General features: G+C 42.4%; 1 long non-coding RNA gene across 1 annotated transcript in view; it reads left to right on the top strand.

Moving 5' to 3' along the window:
• LOC146863357 (uncharacterized) overlaps positions 1-4,932 on the top strand; it is a 36,718-nt gene extending 31,786 nt beyond the window's left edge. Inside the window, exons 2-3 of the long non-coding RNA XR_014978599.1 lie at positions 3,066-3,175; positions 4,779-4,932. This is a non-coding gene — a long non-coding RNA (uncharacterized LOC146863357). The remainder of the gene's footprint in view (positions 1-3,065; positions 3,176-4,778) is intronic.
• The last annotated feature ends 7,894 nt before the right edge of the window (positions 4,933-12,826 follow it).

The following is a 12,826-nucleotide window of genomic DNA, read 5'->3' as shown; positions in this document are numbered from 1 at the left end:
GGTTGTAGAGGGTTAAATTCCAAATTTAACCTCTCAAACAAACCCCTCCCATGAGGCCTAAACCCTTCTTTTAAATATTAATAATTAATAACTCATCCCTAATCTCGCTGTAAATGCCAATTAGGTAGAATTCCTGGCATTTAAAAGTAGGACATGTAAAGATTTAAACATGTCCCTAGAATAAAGAATAATTATGAGCTATTTTCACGGTGTCAGTAGTAGTTGTTCTGTCAGAAAGCAATGGGATACAAGATTAAACTTAATACTTGCTATCCCCACTTAGAAAAAAGCTATAAAGTTCATATTTGGACTTTCAAAATATTTATTACAAAATCAATAAATTGGATAAGTCGGATTTGTTAATAAATATTTTAGTACAGGTACTTTCAGAAATGTTACCTGTAGCCTGCCTAATGCCTCTGCAGGCCAATTTACATGTGCTACCAATTGTCACCCAGGAGCTGAATACTTCCCCCTCATCATGTGTGAACTTGCTCTCAGAGCTGAGACAAACGTCTTGGGTGTGGTAAGGTATTCTGTTTCTCTAGCAGGCTGACCATTTGGGCTTTACCCAGGAAATTAATTAACTTCAAAGAGGCCTACTCTGTTACAGGCAGATGTAGTTCACACCTGGACCTGCCACCTCCTTTGTCCATCCAGCTAATCTGGAACCAGACCTAATGGGAAAGAACTGCAAGTAGAACTGGTTTTGAGTGAACTTAGTGGGGTTACACATTTCCGTGGCCACACATCTGGGTGGGCAGAGGAGCTCTTCACAAAGGAGGGAGGGTAGGGTCACACCTGGTAAGTTTTTTCCCATTGTCTAGGGAGTGGCCAGGAGTTTTCCCCACCGACATGCTGGCACTGGGTTTAAACCTGATACCCAAGGTACCTTCCTCGGATCACTTCTGGACCTGTGGAAGAACAGAAGAGGACTAGACCTGCTGTTTGTTATCTAAGAAGAGGCTTAACATCTGGACCTACTCTTCCTCTTGTACCTAGGACGAAGAACTGGAATCCAAGGGTCCCAAGGCTGACCTCCTGTTTGGGCTGCAGCACACAACAAGCTTAGGGAGGCCCTTGTACTGTATTTTCAGCTACCCTGGGCCAAATGGACCTGCCCTGGACCCTGCTCCTGGCCTCTGAGTCTTACACAAGTTAGTTAATCTGTTGTCTGGAAAGTTTTGTCATGATTTGTCAAGCGGGGGCCAAGAAAAAGGAGGGTCCCAAAACGCTTTTTCCCCATGCAATATATATGAGGATTTTGCAGTTTTTAGACACGGCTAGAGCCCGAGCTACTGAAGGGAATTGCTCTAAATTGAGCAGAAAGCTAGATCTTGGTCCAGAAAGAGTGTTTTTTATTATTGGTGTAAATCTGTTCAGTAGTTTTGGAGTTATTAAAGGAAAAATATTTTTTCATATTTACGGGAGCAAATCCCTCACAGATCCACTCGCTGATCTGGGCGAAAAGCAAGGCCCTGATTGGCTGGCCGTTACCTGACAGGAAAGTTGTGGCTGGCATTTTTTTGTCGCTTGGTCCATGGGGGAGGGAATAAAGTGTGAAAACACATAAGGGGGGAGGATGCAGGTATCCTGACCATCGGACATTTAAAGGGGTCCCTGAGTGACCCCTCATGACCAAGAAATGTCCCCAAATGTTTTGGGGCCTGATTCACAGGTCCGCGGATCCACTGCACTGCTCAGCGGGGCCCCCAGTGTAACTTTGAGATGGATCCGTGGATCTGAATCACAATGAAAAAAAACCCTCACACAACAAACCCCTGCTGTGTGGGGACAAAGGCTGTGCGCAGTGTGGGGTTGGATACAGGGAGGGGTTGGCCGCAGGGTGTATTGCCAACCCCCTCTGCACATGGTCAAAAGCTACATTACCTATAAATAATGCCTTTTCCGTTCACTATTTATACCCTTGCATATTCCATCACTTATAGCATGTGAAATCATAGCATTCATACCAACACTAATAACTTCTCAAATTAAATTATTTGTCGCAGCACAGTGCATTGTATAGTGGCGACTTAAAGTTAGCTATGCCTGGTCAACAAGCTGAAAAGAGAGTGCAATGAGGTTCGCTAGTTATAATAATTTGAAGATGGTGGATACATTGTAAATGAAAGTTATAAATATTGTGTAGCTTAAACTTGGTTTGTATTGTGAAAATACGTTTTCCTAACTATAACTAAGCTTTAGTCTGTTTTTTCATTGAATACATATATATATATATATATATATATATATATATATATATATATATATATATACAGGAATAGATATATACATGTATATATATATATATTATAAATATATATATACATGTGTATATATATATATATATATATATAGAGAGAGAGAGAGAGAGAGAGAGTGATAATATGAATACGTGCTGTTTTTATATATTATTTGTTATGCATGGCTTCCATAGGAGGTCTCTATCGTTTGCACCAGAGTCTGATACCTCACTGCTATGACTTAGCAACATTTGATAACAAAACTTGTTCTTTAAGTCATAAAGACCTTCTAGGCCAGCCTGACAGGACTCTCTGAGAACCTTTCAGTGCAGCACTGCTACTCTGATTTGAATGAAAGCAGAATGTACAGCTGCAGAAGGGGGTAAGAAGGTCTGAAATGTGAGAGGAGTTGCTTAGGGTTAGGTATATTTTTCAAACTTTGGAGAAGGAGGAGCAGCTATGTTATGGATGGCTCCCCTGCTAATCCTTTGGCTTAGCCCAGCAGTTATAAGCAGCAGTAGGTGATTTTGTAGGCCACCTTCAACATAAAATTAACTGTGAGTTTGAGTTTGTTTTTCACCTCTTGAGTTCTAAGGTGTCTATTTTATATCACTCAGAAAAAGGTTAAAAGAATACCTGTAACTCCCAATTATCCATATATAATTCCATATGTTCAGCATAGTTAATTCTTTCTTTGCTAAGCATGTAAACATGTGTTTCACACATTCTGTATTACTTTCAGAGCTGGGTTATAGTGGTAGCTGGAGGTCCCTCCACCAGGTATACATTCTGGTCATCTTTCCTCATCTTCTTCACCAGGTTGCAGCTTGTGGGACAACAAGGCCTGTCTGGTCCCCCGCAAGGCCAGCTCATGAAAGGGTTAAAACATTCAAACATTTATGGAAATACACCTACATAAGTTGTTTGAGGTACTATCATTGTGGGTGAAATAAAGCATCTTAAGATTCACTAATATGCAACGCACTGATGGTAAACAAATAAAATAGAAATGCTTTAGGCATTGTTATAATTGTACACTTTATATAAACATCATAAAATGCATCAACCAGCTTTGCATAGTAATGGAGCAAACCTGGTGTCTTTATTGCTTTTGAACACAGATGCCGTTATGAGGTGAAAAAACAACTTTTATAATATATATGATTAACTCCAATAATAATCATCATTTATCAATAACATATCACACACATTTTCATCTATGTTAATAGTAATGTATGTGCAGTGGAAACCAGCAATTTAGTTCCCAGCTTGGATGACGATCCTTGTCTGAATGTTCATCTTGGCACCCTGGTTCTTATCCACTCAAAATACTTATTTTTTTTTTTTGCCCCTTTGTGCCATTGGCCACTTTGTAAAAAGTGGGTCTAGTTAGTGACTCCTGGCCTCTCCCTTACCAATGGGGTAAGGGTTCCCTGGGGTAACTCTACCTTTTGCTGCAGTGCTCCTTCTGCACACAATCCTGCAATGACCCTCACCCACAATATCCAAGATGGTGAAAACGTCTCCACTTGTGCAGAGCCTGTGTCCCCACACAGATGTGTTTTCAGGGTAATAAGCAGTCCACTCCTCGATGGTCACTTCAAGCCAGTTCGGGGAAGAGTACACCCCTGGAATTGGTACCTGCTTGACTGGGATGTCTTTCACATTTTTAATTCGCTAGTCAGTATCCATACACTTCCAGGAAACATCCTGTAACTCCCTTTGCAGTCCTCTAGTGACCCATTCAGCATCATGTACCAATCCATTCACTGTGCCAAAACCCAAACACTTATAAATTCACCAAGATACTATCTTTGGAGTACTCTAATCATTCAGTCATTGCCTAAGTATTCATGCACTGAGCCAGGCCTTAGCACATGGACTGCTTCAAACCCCTATCCACTATGTATGCAGTCTTCTAACCACCTAGACACTTGTCTTTCACACTTTCAAATCCCTAGTCAGTATCCATACAGTCCAGCAAACATCCTGTCACTCCCTTTGCACTCCACTAGTGACCCATTCAGTACCAAGTACTAATCCATTCCCTGTGCGAAAAGCCTACCACTTATAAATTCACTTAGGCACTCTCCTTGCTGTACTCTAATCATTCAGTCAGTACCCAAGTAGTCATGCAGTGAGCCAGGCCTTAGCACATGGACTGCTTTAAATGCCTATGCAGTATGGATGCAGTCCTCTAATCACCTACATAGTTGTCTTTCACACCTTCAATTCCCTAGTTAGTATTCATACACTTCTAGCAAACACCTTGTCACTCACCCAGTGTGTCTCCTTATAGTACTGTAATCATTTAGTCAGTTAGCATGTAGTCTTTTAGTGAGGTAGGCTTTAGGGCATGAACTGCTTCAAAGTAGTATGCACTATGCATGTAGTGTTTTAACCATCGTTACACTTGTGGTTCAGGGCTATAGTTTCTTAGTCAGTTTTTATATAAAATGTTTTTGAACAGTAATGGAGTAGTATAAATTTGAAAGTTATTAATATACATTTATTTGTGATTCTTTTTTACAGATACAGAACAGGAGTGTTTGTCATCCGTTTGCACTCTTCTCGTGCAAGATTGTTTGGATGAAGGGTCCTTAGGTGTTTCATCATACTAAAAATGGAAATATGTCACTTTTTGTAACATAGTTATTGTATAAGATACTCTTTCATATTTACAAAGAGAGGAAAAGGCACTCTGTGCACTTTTTATACTCCATGTAAATACAACCTCATCATGCAGACCACTTTGTGTTGAAAGGGTGCTCTGTAAGTGTTGTTGTGCATGATTGCACTTAATGCTCATAGAACAGAAATCATAAATCTCGATATGTGTGTGAATGGTGCACCATTCTAAAATTGGTGTAGGAAAGCACAACAAGGAGATTTGTTTTATTTCTCCACATTTTTATATCTTCAATGCATGCTGAAATGTTCAGCATACATTGAAGGAGAAAAATGCATTTTCTCATTGTTTTTGTGCAGGAGGGTGTGTCTTCCTGTAGAAAAACAAACAGCACATGACACAGATATCCTTGCACTATGGTGCAAGGGTGCCTGTGTCACCACATGGCTGCAGTTTAAGCAGCCGTGCAGACAGAAGCATGGATCTGCAACATATTTATGTACATATGTTGCATCCCTGTGCTTCGGAAGTACTACAGCACACTGCAGTTAAAGAGGTTACTGTGTGATGCTGCAGCACTTCCTCATAGTTCTGCACTTATACATTCACCATACGCTACTAATGCATTCAAAGAAATTTAGCTCTTTTTTTAAACTAGGAAAGTTAGTTCTTACAAGAACTTGTTTTTTTCTTCTTTCTTCTTTTATAATTTTTTGGGGGTTTTCTGAAGAATTTTTTATTTTTTTTGGTTTTTCTGCAAAAAAAAAAAACAAAAAACAAAACAGGAGAAACCAAACAATGAACTTCAGGGAACAATAAAAAAGAACCAAAAAAAAACCTAGCAAATGTGACTTTCTTGCCGGCGGCAGATCAGATCGATCGACTGCTCACCATAGCACAAAGTCTTATTGCACTTAGTTTGGGAATGATGGATGCATTCTTGATGTGCTCGGCTGCGATGAGGTGGAAGGCGCAGGATCAGGAGTGTTTCTCATCCGTTTGCACTCTTGTCGTGCAAGATTGTTTGGATGAAGGCTCCTCAGGTGCTTCATCATACTTGCCGTGCCGCACGAGTATTTCTTGTTAGGATCCCCTCGTGACAGCACTCTTTTGAAAATCTTGCACGTGACCAAGGTGGCATTGGTCTTATTCTGCCCCTCGGGAAAAGTAAAAAAAATTCACACTACTGAAGAAAAACGTTCTTTGGGTGGAGCCTCCTCCAAAAATTCATCCTCAGAAGTATGAGGAGATGCAGGTGATGCCTGCTGCCCTGAAGCCATTTTTGGTTGAAAAAAGTTAGAGCTAAGCGTAAACTTAGTCTAAAAAATCTTCTTCTCTCCAAAGAGATGGTGCTCTAAAGAAGGTCAAAGAAGAATGATTGAAATGGGTGGGGTCTTTCAATAGTTAGAAGAGGAAGTGTAATGAACCAATCAAATCTCTTTTTTTGCAGGTCACATGGGATCCGCGCACCCTGCGCTTACGCAGCACGCACCCAGCGCGCATCCGCGAAATTGAATTAAAAAAAATTATCGGATTAGATGTAAAAATATATTAGTTTTAAGACTAGTTTAGAGTTTGTCTTCAATTAATATTCACATGAAATACATATATATATGTTTTTTAAAATGTTAAATATTTCGCGAGATACGCTCACCTACCGCGCCATAGACGCAGATGACGCATCGCGGAAGCGCGTAAACGTCGCGTTACATACATCGAATGTGTCGCGTATAGGCTGGGAGTCGCGTACCGGTCGCATTGCGATCGTGCACTAATCACGTACCCGACGCATACCATGCGCGGATGCTACCGCGTAGGAATCGAGAACGGTGCGGATAGGTTGCGCAGATCCAAAAACAATGAGAAATATATATAAAATAAAGTTTTGCACATATAGTTAAAAAAATATTTTGAAAAATATAAAAAAATATGTTTGAAAAACCCATTAAGTTCAAATAATATTTTTTAATTTTTAAAAGAATTAATTGAAAAAATAATTTTAAAAAATGTTGATAAAGTATTTTAAAAAAATGTAATTAATGAAATTGACACACTGAATTTGAAAAATATACAAATCCAATCAAAACATGATATCTTCAGAGATAAGTTATAGATAGGAATTAGCATTTAAAAAACCTTTGAAATTCAATGAAAAAAACATAGGTTTCATGCACGTTATAGTTAGGAATTGGCATTTAAAAAACCTTTGAAATTCACTGAAAAAACCAAAGGTTTCAGGGGCGTTAAAGTTAGGAATTGGCATTTAAAAAACCTTAGAAATTCACTGAAAAAACCATAGGTTTCAGGGGTGTTATAGTTATCTGGACATTTCCCTCGTACAAAACCCTAGAAACTCCCCTGTTATAGTTAGTTCAGCTAACTATAACTCGCGCCCCCACAATGCACTGCTGATGACGTCACATATTACATCACTCATGACATGGTCAGTGACATCACTGATGACATCACTGATGACATCTCAAATGACATCCCTGATGACGTCATCCATGTGATAAATTACTGCATCTTCTCACACCCTAATTTAACCGTTGATACACCAACTCAAAATTTCAGCCGTCCATTCTGAAAACCATAGATACTCCAATACCAATAACTACATACCCACTCATTAACTCTTAGGTCTACATACACCTCCACTCACTCACCTGTACAGTCACTCATACTTACAGCCACTCCGTACAAGACTATCATATGCATTTATACACCTACATAGACACTCACACACCACCAATCATCCATAGAGGTACTCTCACACCTAGTCAGTCATGCAAATAATTAATCACACTCCCATTTACTCACCTATGCAGTTATACACACTCAAGTTCACTTACTCATAAAAATAGTACCACATTCTTACGCTCTTATACAATCATTGATACAAGCACACACTCATCCATACAGCCACTCTCACAATCACACACTCTCACATATACCCACTTATATACTCTTACACGCATATATACTGCTTTTCACATATGTAGCTAGTCACAAATGTACCACTGAGATATACATTCAATCCCTAACACACCCATACATACACTCACTCAACCATACAGTTCATCACAGATGCACTCTTAAAACCATGCACCCATAGAATCACCCAGTCACACATCTATGCACAGAGTCACACACACCCTACCCACACAAACACTCAGGCACCCATACAGATACTCAGACAACCACTCAATAACCCATATAGACACTCATATAGCTATTCACAAAACCATGCAGCCACTTATACACCAACAGACAGACACATACAGACATTCACACAGTTTAGTCACTAGTCTGCAGTAAGATACATTTAATGACTTACTTATAGAGTCAGTTACGTACCTAGAAAATCATCCATTCACACACTTGTACAGCCACTCATTCTTCCACAGGCCTTTCACTATAAATATATAAAACATATTTAAACTTTACAGAAACACACAGTCACTGGATGACGTCCTCAGTGATGTCATTTGAGATGTCATTTGAGATGTCACTGACCATGTCATGAGTGATGTGATATGTGACGTCATCAGCAGTGCATTGCGGGTGAGCGAGTTATAGTTAGCTGAACTAACTATAACAGGGGAATTTCTAGGGTTTTGTACGAGGGAATTGTCCAGATAGCTATAACACCCCTGAAACCTATGGTTTTTTCAGTGAATTTCTAAGGTTTTTTAAATGCCAATTCCTAACTATAACGCCCCAGAAACCTTTGGTTTTTTCAGTGAATATATATATATATTCAGAAACACAAAGGATGCTGCACTCCAGAGATTGGTTTCAGAGTTGCTTTATTTTCACCACCACTGGTGGTAGTGGTGGTGAAAAGAAAGCAACTCTGAAACCGGTCTCTGGAGTATGGCATCCTTTGTGTTTCTGAATTTAAATATCGGGTAAGGATTCTACCTGTTGCTGCCTGCACCAGGTATTGAGCACGCTGACATTGGGAATTAATTGTTACATATATATATATAAATATTAATTTACAGAGATATTTATCAGTGCTGAAATTATGAGACTGTGAAAGAACTATAATGAGTCTCTTTGGAGTTACCTGAAAGACAGTAAAGTGTGGTACTGCTGCAGAGTGCTAGATAAAGGTATCTGACTTTTGTGTAGTGGCAGTTTTGACGCCATAAAGGGTATGCTGAAACGAACAGATCTGTATTATGTAGACAGCTAAGTGGATTAGCAAAGCCATGCAGTAGAAACACAGATTAAATGTATGTGAGAGAGGGGCTATGGAGAGATGAGGGGCACGTTTGCAAGGATCATCAAAGGAGGTCATAGTGTGCAATTGTAAAGCACACGTTCACCCGTAGGCATCTTGACGGCCAAAATGATGGTTGCACTGGCTTCCACCAGCGAAAAAAAGGCTGCGATGATGAGTATGTGGTAAAGTAAAGTAATACTGTGTCTTTTTTCTCTCTTTCTTAGTCTTTTTGGAGAGCGTACGGATTTCGCACAGGTAAGGTCACTTCATCATTGTTGACTGTTAAACACTTCATTCATGCACACACCCACCTACACTTTAAAACCAACAACCTCTCTGCCTTCTACGTAGGATAGTGTTTTAAAAGCATAGTTTGAGGCACTAGCAGAGATGGCCTATCATTGGATGAATGCTGCCCAGGCCCTTAATCTGGTTCTGGAGTCCAGCTCTGAGGTAGGATCAGAGACTGAGACAGCAGATACTGAGACAGCATCTGAGGGAGAGGACAATGTAGCCGAATCTGGGAGTGATTTTTCAGTCGGCGCAGTTCCATCCGATGACTCATCGTCCAGCGATTCTGAAGGAGACGATGTCAGTCATGCTGTTCCTTTGCCAGCACAGTCTGTGCAGCAGGACACCAGTAACAGGTTAGAGCAACCCAGAGTGCAGGCACATGCAGCTGCAAGCACAGACAGAGTGCTGTCTTGGCAGCCTCCCAATTTAGTTCAGCCCCAAATTCCACCTTTCACTGGACGCTGGATGTAAAGTCGATACGGCAAATTTTTTGCCAATTGACTACTTCCATCTCTTTTTGAATGTTGACTTCCTTTACGAAATTGTGCAGCAAACAAATTTGCGTGCCGAACAATTTCTGAGGGAGCAAGGAGGCACTCTTGGGCCTCATTCTAGGGCGTGCAAGTGGACTCACCCTTCTTTATGAAGTGTGGCTCACTGGTTAGAGGAGGCAGACCTGGAAGCAGAGGTCAGCCCGGGACCAGGGTTCAATTCCCGGCTCGGCTGGGTCTTGAGTCCATAAATGTCCATGGACTCGATAATTCTCGCTCCAGTGCATTCTCGATTCATGGGTTCACACTCTGCGACTCTGGGCAATAGCTTGCTTAATCTCCACATGGGCCCCTCGCGGCGGGATGCCTGGCTTTCACCTTGCGGATGCCCTGCCGGGTTATCTCACAGGGGAATACCAGGACGGGTTCCCTAAGCAAGCGCTTAGAGACCGCTTGGTGATTTGCGCTATATAAATTCCCTTACATTTACATTTATAGGAGTTGAAGATAATTTTTAGGCCTCACGCTTAAAATGGGGTAGTGCATAAACCAACCTTACTATTCTACTGGTCTACTCGCACGGTTTGGTTAACCCCCATCTTTGCATCATACATGAGCAGAGATCGTTTTTTGCTATTGCAGCGCATGCTGCATTTCAATGACAATTCTGCTGCATTGCCCCGGAACCATCCAGACCATGATAGGTTGTTCAAAATTCGGCCTATTGTGGAACATTTGTTTGCCAGATTTCCAGAGGTTTATACTCCAGGAAAGAATATAGCCATTGATGAGTCCTTGATCTTGTATAAAGGGCGGCTGCTGTTTAGGCAGTACATTCCGAGCAAACGCGCTCGCTATGGCATCAAGCTGTACATGCTGTGTGAGAGCTCTACTGGCTATGTGTACAGCTTGAGAGTGTATACAGGGAAGGAAACAACTCTTAACCCTGTAGGTTGCCCTCCCACACTAGGGGTCACAGGAAAGATTGTATGGGAGCTTGTCCAGCCACTTCTTCACAAAGGTGATAACCTTTATGTGGACAATTTCTTTTCTTTTTTTCCAAGACCTTTATTGACAGTTTACAAGTGGACACAGCAAAGGTGCCTACATCCCCGCGGGCTGGCACTGCATCTTACAAAAATTCAGAACAGAGGGAGCAAGGGGGAGTTCACAGCAAGCCGCCTACAACTCATCGGGCCGGCCGCATAAGGGGGGAGCATACAAGTTATTCAGCAAACTGGTCAGGTCTGTAATAAACATTACTATCTCGAAGAAATAACTCAATTAAAAACCAAACTTGAAAAAAGGCCATAGTGTCCTTACTACCGTTCCTCATCTACAACAAGGATTATTACCCCGGTACCTCGCCATATTCTCGCCTCACTCACCGCCTCCTTCCCCGACATCACAGAGGGCATATCCTCCTGCCAATCCTCTTTGCCATCTGTTCACTAATTTGCCTTCCCCCCGGCTTCCCCAGTCTCCCCCTCCCTGGTCAGGTAATCTGAGTTAGGAGCTCCACTGCCAGCACTGTGTAGGAGATATAGTTGCAAAGGGGCCAAAATGTCCCGTGGACGAGTTGCGGGTGGGAGCAGTTCGGCATAAGTGCGGTGCTGATCTTGAAAAAGTATAAGGTCATTAATCCACTCCTTAAATTTGGGGGCTCGGCCTCGCCCCCCTCGGCATGCAATCCGTCTTTTTGCCACCAAGAGGGCCAAGGAAGTATATTTTCGGATCTTAACAGGCATTTTCTCAGTGTAGCCCAGGAGAGCTACAAGGGGAGTGTCAGGAATGTGCAACCCAGTCATTTCATCTAATGCATGAAACACCGCCCCCCAGTAAGTCCGGATCTGCGGTCAGCCCCAGGCCAGGTGTCCAAATCCTGCCCCCCCTTCTCCACAGCGGTCGCAGCGGTCATGGTCTCGCATCTGGAGACGATGCAGTCTGGCGGGGTTGTAGTACATTTGGCGTAAATACCTATAATGTATGAGTCGTAATCTGCTATTAGCCGAGATGTCCCCAGTCTGCCGACAGCAGAAACCCCACTGTTCCTCCGTGATGGGGTGTCCCATGTCATTCTCCCACCGGACTTTAGCCGGCGCAGTGCTCCATTCCCTCTCTGACTGTGTACTATTGTAGATGTGTGAGACCACGTGTTCGGGGGGGGTCCTGTTGCAATAGATCGTGCAAGGGGGCCATAATGGACGGCTCCAGGGGGAAGCAGGGCGCAAGGGTCCGCACATCTTGTCGTAAGCGCACATAATAGAACCGCTCTAGTGGGGTAGGGGAAGAATCACCAAAACATTCTGCACTAGTGCAAAAAATCCAGCGTGTGTACAATTGCCTCCAAGTGAGCCGAGAATATTTCCGCAGCATCCGACCACATCCACCCTCCTGTGTCACCGGTATGTCGTGCCGTCCCTGCAGAGGCGCCAAAGGTGCCTGCCGTAAGGCAAAAACTGATCTTCTTAGATCAATCAAAGAAGGAAAGGGTAGTGAGGACATCAGGGCGAGGCGATTGGCATACAAGTATTTGACCTCTAATGCCAAAAGTGAGTGGGAACACGATAAATGGATTAAACTTACCAACTCCCTGGCCTGTGCGGACTCGCGCAAATTTTGGCGCTGCGTCAACACAGGCTCAGAGGAATTGACATCTGCCATAGAACCTAATATCTCAGCTAAGATATGGCAGAACCACTTTCAATCCCTCTACAAATTACCCGAGGACGCCAGGGCAGAGCCTAGCCAATCCCAGTGCCCCGTTGAGACTGGCGAGCCGTTTACACTCAAGGAGGTACGTGTTGCCGTCCTTGGACTCGCATCAGGAAAGGCCCCAGGGCTGGATGGGCTGCCGGGTGATTTGTTTAAGCAGGAACCAGATGTATGGTCCCCCTACCTTATAACTCTCTTCAATGCTATTCTTGGAGGCATG

The sequence above is a fragment of the Triturus cristatus genome, chromosome 2_2 (assembly GCF_964204655.1).
Source record: "Triturus cristatus chromosome 2_2, aTriCri1.1, whole genome shotgun sequence".
NCBI classification, from domain to species: Eukaryota; Metazoa; Chordata; class Amphibia; order Caudata; family Salamandridae; genus Triturus; species Triturus cristatus.
The sequence above is the reverse complement of the archived record's forward strand: the minus strand, read 5'-3'. Positions and strand labels throughout refer to the sequence as shown.